Genomic DNA, 10252 nt, shown 5'->3' on the forward strand with positions numbered 1-10252 from the left:
TGAGTACATGTACGTAATGTACATGTATATATGTAATACTGTGACCGTTGGACCTCTGTCAGGCCTTGCATTTTGTTGCGGGATGGGGGGCGGTTTTTCTAATATGTCATTTTTATTTTCTCAGAAGTATAGAAGTTTATACATGTAATATATGTGTTAATTGTATTCCATTTAATTAACAAGACTTAAGAGGGCTTGTATTGGGAAAAATTAAGCTAGAACAAAAATCCTTTATAATAGAGTCATTGCTAGAAATGACAGTAGTTCTCATTAAGAGTAAATTTCTAGATGTTGCCAAATAAGTTGAAATAATCGCTCTCGATAAAAATATTTACGTATCTTTGTGCAACATTTCTGGACTTTATTAATTGTCATATATCAACATCATTTGTGGTGTAGCTTTTTAAACTCACCTGAGGCAAGATTTTTGATCGAAGAATTTCCAGTGTCAATTTGCAAGTTACTTTTCTGTAAACTTTTCTTCGTCTTCCCCAGTATCATTCGGTCAATAAAGGTTTACGTTGGTGAAGGAAATTCAGTTTTATTCAGTAGTAGACCCATGCCCTTGTTCATACTATTTATGACACTTTCAAAAGTAAATACAGAAGAAGGGCGGGGTATTTTCTCAAGAGACACTGCTTATAAAAGTTTGCTTATGTATATGTATAGTGTAGATACCACTTTGTATAAAGTACCTTTTCTTGTTGATGCTTATTCTTTAAGACATACGTAGGATATGGATACATTTATGGATGACTAAAATCCATTTATGCATTAACATATCAGTGCCTATACATTGTACACTTGCATGCAGATATGAAAGTTTTCCCTTCACCTACAGGTGTGTTGACTTAGTTTTGTTGATGCTTATGCAAACTAATACATCTTTGTTGTACACAAGAAAAGATGGCACACAAGAACAGTCGAGAACACAATTTCCAGAACAGACAATGAATTGACGGGAGGAAAACTTTCTATATTTAAATTAACTGATCTGAATTTCTTCCTGGGAAGCATTATTTGTGTTCCTGATTGACAAGCATTGTCTGTCAAAGACTCGCATGTATAGGGTATCAACAGAGGAAAAGTAGTTAGAGAAAAAGCTTCGCTGGACCATAAATATGATAATTGACAGGGGGAAAGTTCTACAGGTCCTTAAACGGCTAGCAGACATTGAGCACATTGCATGTATCGAGGAAAGACAGAAATCTTAGATGCATTTCTAAATGAATTCTTCTGTACGAAATCATAAACGAATCTTCAGCAATCAGTATTGTTTATCTATCCATTTACAGAAGCTTGGGAGAAAAAAAAGTCATTGACATGAATCGGATGTAGTATAAGAGCACGTGATTATAGTCTTTATATCATGTACCAAATTTCTGAAATAAGAAGTTGCGTGTAGCCGACCTCAAACCCTCGGAAACAATGTGGTATATCAGTTTTAATATAATTATGTTTAAAATAAAAATGAATCAATGGCACGTAAATGTGTAACCAAAACCATTTGTATTTTTTAAAATTATCTTAATTAAAAGAATTTTAATAGAAAATTGCTAGAATTTGATATTCTAAGACAACGGTAATCAATTCAAATAAAACTCCTGGTAATACATGTAACTTTTTCATAAGTTGCATGCTGCAGTTTTTATTGACGATAAAATAAGTCATTAGTAGTGAAGGTATATTGAAATGAAAATACTTTTAAAAAAACAGTAATCAAAAAAGTCTATTTTATTAAATTTGTATCTACACATTTCCTGAAATTTATTTTATGACCCCCAACATCTTTGATGTGTTGCTTTCAAAACTCCATACGTGATATCACGTTCATGCCTAAAACAACGATTTCCCTTTCCGCTAGACAGCATTCCTTTCAGTTTTTGCAACTTTTCTTTTGCATACACACATTTTGCTCTTTTGTCGGTCTCCTTTGTTAAATTTCAAGATGTCGTGGGTATATATAGTTCAGACTTTTTGACATCATAGGATCTGTTTTTTATATATTAAAATGGATTAACTCGTACATTTACGTACCTTGTCTTCGGTCATTTGTAAAGTTATTTTCTGTTAAAGTACTCTGAAGTTGACATTAAGAAATGTTCGAGTTTCTGATTGAAAATGTCTATGTATTTTTTTAGAGATAAGGTCTTCCAACATTCCATTTGAATTCACTTAAATACCGGTAGACTTTCGACCCTTTATTAGCAGTTTTATTTTTTATCTATTGATCTTTTTTAAAGATCATTTAAAACAGAATGTAGTTGCAAAATTTATATGCAGCAATATACCTTCATCACCTGCATACGGAGTTTATATATCTGAGTTGATTCGATAAGCAAGGGCATGCTCTACGTATGAATAATTTCTAAAACGAGGTAAATTATTGACAAACAAGTTGATGAAACAAGAATATCAACACTCTCGTTTAAATTCATCATTTTGTAAGTTCTATGTTCGATACAATGTCATTGTCAGCAAATACAATTTATCTTTGAGTAAAATGCTGACTGATATTTTTCACACTAATATTGTTAGTCCATTATCAAAGACCTATATATAATAAACAAATGCTAAGTATTTAAGTTTAATGTTTTATTCGAGTTGGCAGGTATTGTCCACAGTGGTCTACACAACAGTGGGGCAGCCGGCAAACTGGCATACCCCCAACATAACATAAGTTGTGCCCTCCCTGACGGGAAAAGTAGCACGCTGGGTTGACCTCATTCGTGCTACGGACACATTTCAACACAAATTTTCTTTTAATTATATTATTTTGCTTTAGATTTACATTATATAAGATATAATTTTCACAGTCAACATCACATATATCAACATCAACTACAAAAAGTCAACAAAATCAACAGTTCAATGGTTAAACTGAAGGTGACGATTTCGCCAATACGACCACTGTGAAGTATAGTCTATTGTCTTTCCCCGAATTCCTCGATCATGGATAATTCGCCAAGTTTACCCTCGTCACGCATACGGGTGAAACACAATATAGGGCGCATTAAGAATATCACACTGTTATACATGATTTTTAGAAATGTTAATATCTTTACATGTAATTTATCATAATTCATTTATAGGCATACTTATAAAGGACTTGTGTGCAAAATTTTGTTGATCTAGCCTTAACAGAATTTTAGTAAATGCAAATAATGTACCCCAAAAATGACCTTTTTTCAGCGTTATGCGGTTGCGCTTTGAAATTACACCATTTTTCAATTGAAATAATTGTTATATATCATATATTTTCATGTCAATGATCATTATCAGACTTTAGAATTTATTTTACAAATTATTTTGGTGCTTGAATTTTCAGGATTGAATAACAACTTTTGAAGATATGAAAGAAAATGTAATAGGAGTGCAATGTTATACATTTTTCACATAATTTCACCCCTCTCATTATGCCAAATAAAAATAATTTCCATATCATTTATTTTCTCAGATTTCTGTCCAAAATCACAGTGTTAATGCTCTGTTACTTACAGAAAAAAGTTGGGATAATGTAACAATTGAAATGAAATTTCATCATGTTTTAATGTGGAAAATTAAGATTTTACAAAAAACTGTAGTGTCCGTAACCACTTTCATTCTGTGAAATTAGAAAGCTCTATAAATATCTTAACTAATTTCCTAGACAGGCAGCTCATATAGATGCTGAGATGTGTTGTAATTTTCCTGATCATCACCACTGTTTGTCTGTTATCATTACAAATGTGGTTACGGACACTACAAAACCCTGTAGTGTCCGTAACCTGAATTTGAGGCAGTTTGAAACAGGTGGTGTTAAAACACTAATGCAAATTTATTCACGAGGGTCAGAAGTTTGTTTAACAAGTTAGTCAATGTACTTTATTTTTCTTTCTCATTTTGATATTGCAACTAATTTGGGAAACCCAGATTGCACCATTTTCATATACAAGATCCTTGGTGTTACATCACCTTGATATTGGCAGATGCTATTGACATCCTAGGATTTAAGTCAAATAACATTGCATTATTTTTTCATTGTTTAAGTCAACTGGTGCTACATTTAAGAAAATCTTGTTGAAATTCCTCTATTTAAAGTTAAGTTTCATCCTATTGTAAATAACTTGTAGAATGTGTAGTGTCCGTAACCAAAAGTTGAAAAATGAAATATCTTTATTTTTTCTCCATAAAATTTACAGATAAATTTTTGAAACAGTGTATTATTGAATTTAGAGATAAAAAGGTGTTTGTTAGCTGGAATTCTTTTAGATCATGTGGTTTTTTTCTTTACTGCAAGTACTGAAATAATGATTGGACAACCACAATGACATGTAAAAATAGTTAGAAATTATTATCACTAGCTACATACCCCATATTTCATGTGATTATTGCTTCATTTGTCTAGTTGCTTATTAGGTAATATCTTAAAATGTGTTAAATGCAAGTAATTTTGCATTCAAAATGTTAAACAGTTGAGAAGTTATTTGGTTACGGACACTACAAAAATTTCAAAAAAGAAAACAACAAAATTACACCAATTTCAGATAAAGTATTGCATATAAAACTGTTTGAAGAAAAATAGAATGCTTTGCAGAGAAGAAAAAATAATTGAATAAATATTAGTGAGCTTTATTCTTCAAGGTTTGACTTTTCTACTTGCACATAACACCTGTATAAAGTTACATGTGTATATATTCATTCAAAGTATATTGGTTATGGTATATGCTTTTAACAGATGAAGTTGAGATCTGAAGAATAAATAAAATCAGGAGAAACTGAAACGAGAAATAAAATGCTGAAAAAAGATAGGAAAAGGGCTTAAAAACAAAAAACTTCATCCACAAACCTGTGAAACATTAATGTATTGTGTAGTGTCCGTAACCCTTAAATTTGGTTAATTGACTTCATTGATCATTGAACCTACATTCTAGATAGTTTTCATACAACTTTAATGAATAATAGAACTTTTCTTTTGCACTTCAGTTAATAAATACATGTAGTTTAGTGAAAGATGGAAGTTTCAGGATTTCCTAAAGTGGATTTTTTTCTATTGGCATTAGTTCTGCAAGTAAATTGTTTTTACTTGAAACAATATCTAATTTGTATGTACTTTGTATCTAATAAAATTTAAATCTGATTTATAATAGTTCAGAAGTTTATAAAATGTTTTTTTTTACCACAAACCAAACGCCAATCATAAATATTTGGGTTTTGTAGTGTCCGTAACTTAATGAAGCTATCAAATTATTTTAGAAAATTTATAAAAATGAAATGTCCTATTTTAATGGAAGTATTTATATTTCACAAAACGCATAAAAAGTGTTATTTATAAATAGTTTTTTCTTTATCTATATTGGTTTTAAAGAGTTCACATGAAATGAAATACAACCATTTTAAACATAAATGTACGAAGTAAGAACTGTTTTCATTTTAAAGTATAATGCCACCTTTTTTAGTCAAATTTTTTTCCATATTTTGTATTTTTATATATTGTTTGTTTGTGAGCAGTTGAAAAAATTAGAGCTTATAAACAGTTTTTTATATTTATTTCAAAGAAAACAACACTTGTAGTGTCCGTAACCTGTGAAAATGAGGTCATTATCAGCTTATAAAAAATAAAGTTCTAATGTGAATTTCACAAAACCGTTTATGTTTGAGATCCTTTAGATACTCTACTTTTTAGAAAAAATATTTTTGGGGCAAAATGAAGACATTAATTTTTTACCCAAAAGTGCAACCTTACTGTCCCCTATATTGTGTTTCACCCGATAGTATTCGGCCAGAGATCATTCCACAGGTCCAGAATACGGAAATAGCAGGCAATTCTGATCAGCATCTTTGTCTCCTTCAACGAAATCTCTAATACCTGAAAAGACAAAAACAAAAACCCACAGCAGAAAAAGATTCTCAATAACATTTCCATAACTTTAATAAATTGGGTATATCTTACCCATGTAAAACAACGTAAGCGTAATTTAAACAAATAAAATGAGAAAGGGTATATACTTAACACCTAGCTCAAGGGTTGTGGTGGGAGGGTATTTCATAATACAGAAAAATAAATCGGATACTTTCATCACCCACCTTTCACTTTCATTGATGCATAGAAAAGGGGAGATAACCCGTAAACCTAGTGACTAAGTGCCGACACTGTATGGATGGATAAATAAATTCCGGCTTATCTAATTTATTAGTTTTTTCACAAAAAGGAGGTGAATGATGACATATAATAAAAGGATAGAGCTTTGATAACGACGCATATTGTGAGATGAACTCAAATATGCGGTATTATCAAAGACCTATATATAATAAACAAATGCTAAGTATTTAAGTTTAATGTTTTATTCGAGTTGGCAGGTATTGTCCACAGTGGTCTACACAACAGTGGGGCAGCCGGCAAACTGGCATACCCCCAACATAACATAAGTTGTGCCCTCCCTGACGGGAAAAGTAGCACGCTGGGTTGACCTCATTCGTGCTACGGACACATTTCAACACAAATTTTCTTTTAATTATATTATTTTGCTTTAGATTTACATTATATAAGATATAATTTTCACAGTCAACATCACATATATCAACATCAACCATCACATATATCAACATCAACTACAAAAAGTCAACAAAATCAACAGTTCAATGGTTAAATTGAAGGTGACGATTTCGCCACATGGGCACCGTAGGTGCCCACCGCCACCTGGTGGGGGTAGGCAACTTCAATTTAACCACCCACCATGGACTCCTACCCTACTCAAAGCCCTCAGCAACCCATCCATCGTGAACATCACTCTCTCTCATTTTAAAACAATTCTGGTTTCCCTTCAAATTAATCGTGCCTAACACCCCCCTCCCTGATTTTATATCTTTCGAAGTTATATTGCTTTCGGGTGAAACACAATATAGGGGACAGTAAGGTTGCACTTTTGGGTAAAAAATTAATGTCTTCATTTTGCCCCAAAAATATTTTTTCTAAAAAGTAGAGTATCTAAAGGATCTCAAACATAAACGGTTTTGTGAAATTCACATTAGAACTTTATTTTTTATAAGCTGATAATGACCTCATTTTCACAGGTTACGGACACTACAAGTGTTGTTTTCTTTGAAATAAATATAAAAAACTGTTTATAAGCTCTAATTTTTTCAACTGCTCACAAACAAACAATATATAAAAATACAAAATATGGAAAAAAATTTGACTAAAAAAGGTGGCATTATACTTTAAAATGAAAACAGTTCTTACTTCGTACATTTATGTTTAAAATGGTTGTATTTCATTTCATGTGAACTCTTTAAAACCAATATAGATAAAGAAAAAACTATTTATAAATAACACTTTTTATGCGTTTTGTGAAATATAAATACTTCCATTAAAATAGGACATTTCATTTTTATAAATTTTCTAAAATAATTTGATAGCTTCATTAAGTTACGGACACTACAAAACCCAAATATTTATGATTGGCGTTTGGTTTGTGGTAAAAAAAAAACATTTTATAAACTTCTGAACTATTATAAATCAGATTTAAATTTTATTAGATACAAAGTACATACAAATTAGATATTGTTTCAAGTAAAAACAATTTACTTGCAGAACTAATGCCAATAGAAAAAAATCCACTTTAGGAAATCCTGAAACTTCCATCTTTCACTAAACTACATGTATTTATTAACTGAAGTGCAAAAGAAAAGTTCTATTATTCATTAAAGTTGTATGAAAACTATCTAGAATGTAGGTTCAATGATCAATGAAGTCAATTAACCAAATTTAAGGGTTACGGACACTACACAATACATTAATGTTTCACAGGTTTGTGGATGAAGTTTTTTGTTTTTAAGCCCTTTTCCTATCTTTTTTCAGCATTTTATTTCTCGTTTCAGTTTCTCCTGATTTTATTTATTCTTCAGATCTCAACTTCATCTGTTAAAAGCATATACCATAACCAATATACTTTGAATGAATATATACACATGTAACTTTATACAGGTGTTATGTGCAAGTAGAAAAGTCAAACCTTGAAGAATAAAGCTCACTAATATTTATTCAATTATTTTTTCTTCTCTGCAAAGCATTCTATTTTTCTTCAAACAGTTTTATATGCAATACTTTATCTGAAATTGGTGTAATTTTGTTGTTTTCTTTTTTGAAATTTTTGTAGTGTCCGTAACCAAATAACTTCTCAACTGTTTAACATTTTGAATGCAAAATTACTTGCATTTAACACATTTTAAGATATTACCTAATAAGCAACTAGACAAATGAAGCAATAATCACATGAAATATGGGGTATGTAGCTAGTGATAATAATTTCTAACTATTTTTACATGTCATTGTGGTTGTCCAATCATTATTTCAGTACTTGCAGTAAAGAAAAAAACCACATGATCTAAAAGAATTCCAGCTAACAAACACCTTTTTATCTCTAAATTCAATAATACACTGTTTCAAAAATTTATCTGTAAATTTTATGGAGAAAAAATAAAGATATTTCATTTTTCAACTTTTGGTTACGGACACTACACATTCTACAAGTTATTTACAATAGGATGAAACTTAACTTTAAATAGAGGAATTTCAACAAGATTTTCTTAAATGTAGCACCAGTTGACTTAAACAATGAAAAAATAATGCAATGTTATTTGACTTAAATCCTAGGATGTCAATAGCATCTGCCAATATCAAGGTGATGTAACACCAAGGATCTTGTATATGAAAATGGTGCAATCTGGGTTTCCCAAATTAGTTGCAATATCAAAATGAGAAAGAAAAATAAAGTACATTGACTAACTTGTTAAACAAACTTCTGACCCTCGTGAATAAATTTGCATTAGTGTTTTAACACCACCTGTTTCAAACTGCCTCAAATTCAGGTTACGGACACTACAGGGTTTTGTAGTGTCCGTAACCACATTTGTAATGATAACAGACAAACAGTGGTGATGATCAGGAAAATTACAACACATCTCAGCATCTATATGAGCTGCCTGTCTAGGAAATTAGTTAAGATATTTATAGAGCTTTCTAATTTCACAGAATGAAAGTGGTTACGGACACTACAGTTTTTTGTAAAATCTTAATTTTCCACATTAAAACATGATGAAATTTCATTTCAATTGTTACATTATCCCAACTTTTTTCTGTAAGTAACAGAGCATTAACACTGTGATTTTGGACAGAAATCTGAGAAAATAAATGATATGGAAATTATTTTTATTTGGCATAATGAGAGGGGTGAAATTATGTGAAAAATGTATAACATTGCACTCCTATTACATTTTCTTTCATATCTTCAAAAGTTGTTATTCAATCCTGAAAATTCAAGCACCAAAATAATTTGTAAAATAAATTCTAAAGTCTGATAATGATCATTGACATGAAAATATATGATATATAACAATTATTTCAATTGAAAAATGGTGTAATTTCAAAGCGCAACCGCATAACGCTGAAAAAAGGTCATTTTTGGGGTACATTATTTGCATTTACTAAAATTCTGTTAAGGCTAGATCAACAAAATTTTGCACACAAGTCCTTTATAAGTATGCCTATAAATGAATTATGATAAATTACATGTAAAGATATTAACATTTCTAAAAATCATGTATAACAGTGTGATATTCTTAATGCGCCCTATATTGTGTTTCACCCGTTTGGGGTCTCTATTTCTATTATTAATATCCAGGTATATTACCAAGTCAGAAAGAAAGAACTAACTGAACTAATGTCAGAAAAAAAATATAGAAAATATGTCTTATCTAGATGTAACCCCCCCCCCCTTTTTTATTTATTTATCTATTTGAATTTTATTTCTTATTTATTTTTTAGGTGATTTGAAAGAAAAATTTGTAAAATACTTTCCTGCAAAGATTACAAACAAGATGAATGAGCACATATATACCCTAACCCCCCCCCCTTTTTTCGGCATGATTATGCTGTTCCTGTATTGTTGACAATAATTTTAAGTGTTCACATTCCCAATTTGTAAACTGCAGAATATGTTTTATGATATTTTGTAATGTATCTTGCCAGTTCTGAAGGAATGAGGTAATACAAGTACCACTTATTTTTTAAACCAAGCGCTTCCGAGGACCATGTAAAATTGATTAAATCTTGTATATACTAATTACCTTTCAAGCCAAGAAACACAATGGGGGACTTTGTATTTACCCCTAAGCATTTGTCAATGTAGATGGACTGCACCAGACATGTACCGCACACGTGACTAAAACCTTTATTCGAAATTCCTTCCAAGCTGATGCTCTATCAAAAAGG

The sequence above is a fragment of the Saccostrea cucullata genome, unplaced genomic scaffold (genome assembly GCF_032062105.1).
Source record: "Saccostrea cucullata isolate Sc308-1 unplaced genomic scaffold, CSIRO_AGI_Scuc_v1 ctg1727, whole genome shotgun sequence".
Lineage (NCBI taxonomy): Eukaryota > Metazoa > Mollusca > Bivalvia > Ostreida > Ostreidae > Saccostrea > Saccostrea cuccullata.